The following is a 1853-nucleotide window of genomic DNA, read 5'->3' on the forward strand; positions in this document are numbered from 1 at the left end:
GTCTTACAAGCCAAAGCTGATAACAGGCACTCCTAGCCAAAGAGGTCACCAGAGCCTCTAGCAACAAAGAGGGATCCAGGAACACCCCCAGAGTATGAACTGCTATTTCAGAGGGAGTGCAACCCCATCCAAAGCAAGCTATTGACCACTAATCTGGACTTGGGAGTCTCCTACCCCCAGTGCCTCTGTCTTGCTAGGATTCAGAGTCAGTTTTATAATAATAATAATAATAATAATAATAATAATAAATAATAATAATAATAATAATAATTACATTTGTATACCGCCCCATAGCCGAAGCTCTCTGGGCAATTTACAACAATTAATGGCCCTCATGCAGCTGATCACTGAGTCCAGGCACCAGTCCAGGCACTGGTCCAAGGCTCTCCTGATTCAGATGTTACAGAGAAAAGACCTAGGTATTATCAGTGTATTGGTGACACCTAGCCCCAAATCTCCTGATGACCACTCTCAAGGCTTCATATATATGTTAAACAGCATTGGGGACAAGATGGTACCCTGTGCCATTCCAAAGCAGAACTGCCAGGGGGCCAAAAGACAATCATCCAATGCTATTCTCTAAAACCAACCCTAGAGGTAAGATTGGAACTATTGTGAAGCAATCCCTCCAATACCCATATCACCAAGTCAGCTGAAAAAGATTAGAGCAGGCCATAGCAAACATCTTAGTGCTACAACCTAGCTGCATTAAGTACCTTGGCGTTTTTCTCCCTAAAGATCTTTTGCAATTGAAGAGATGTAATTTCATACCTTCTATTCGTCAGCTCGACAACAGTGGAAAGGAGTCCACTTGACATGGTTTGAACAGATATCAGCAGTAAAGATTAGTGTTCTGCCTAGATTTCCATACCTGTTTCAGACTCTTCCAGTTTGGATTAAACATAAAGAGCTACACCAATGGCAAAAACTTGTTAATAGTTAAATTAATAATGGGAAGAAGGCTAGAGTGAATAATCATTTGAGTTACAGGCACCACAGTGATGGAGAATTAAGCCTATTGAACCTACAACGTTACTATGATGCTACTTACTTGAAGCAATTAGTTCAAATAGTTTGTGGTAATGTTAAAATTTGGCCTATGCCCATACTACCCTGAACAAGCCAGATCTTGTTTGATCTCTGAAGCTAAGCAGCGTCAGACCTGGTTAGTACTTGGATGAGAGACCGCCTGGGAATACTGGGTGCCATAGGCTTAGAGGAAGGCAATGGTAAACCACCTCTGAATACCTCTTACCATGAAAACCCTATGAATATATTAAAAAAAAAAAGATTCATAGGGTCGCCATAAGTCGTAATCGACTTGAAGGCATGTAACAAAACAAAACAAAAATGATAAAAATTGAATGGGTATAAATGGAAATGAGGTAAACACTTCCCAATTCCTTTTTAAAAAATGACATGTGGAATGATGAATACTATCATGAATCCATTTTGGTGACCCCTGTACGTATCTGAAAACACTGGGAGAAAGAGAAACCAAACCTAGGAAAAATAAACCAAATGCACAGTTATAAGATGGGGGATAACTGGCTCATCAATACTACAGGCAAGAAGGATCTTGGGATTGTTGTTGATCACAAGGTGAATATGAGCCAACAGTGTGATGTGATTGCAAATAAAGGCAAATGCTATTTTAGGCTGCATTAACAGAAGCATAGTTTCTAAATCATGTGAAGTACTAGTTCCCCTCTATTCAGCACTGGTTAGTCCTCATCTTCAGTACTTTTTCCAGTTCTGGACACCACACTTTAAGAAGGATGCTGACAAACTGGAACAGGTTCAGGCAAGGGCAGCAAGGATGATCAGAGGACTGGAAACAAAGTCTTATGAGG

General features: G+C 40.4%; 1 pseudogene; it reads left to right on the top strand.

Annotated features, from left to right (window-relative positions):
- Positions 1-1095: 1095 nt before the first annotated feature.
- Positions 1096-1214, top strand: LOC133389811 (5S ribosomal RNA; annotated as a pseudogene).
- Positions 1215-1853: the final 639 nt, after the last annotated feature.

This window comes from Rhineura floridana, chromosome 7 (assembly GCF_030035675.1).
Source record: "Rhineura floridana isolate rRhiFlo1 chromosome 7, rRhiFlo1.hap2, whole genome shotgun sequence".
In the NCBI taxonomy this organism is placed as follows: domain Eukaryota; kingdom Metazoa; phylum Chordata; class Lepidosauria; order Squamata; family Rhineuridae; genus Rhineura; species Rhineura floridana.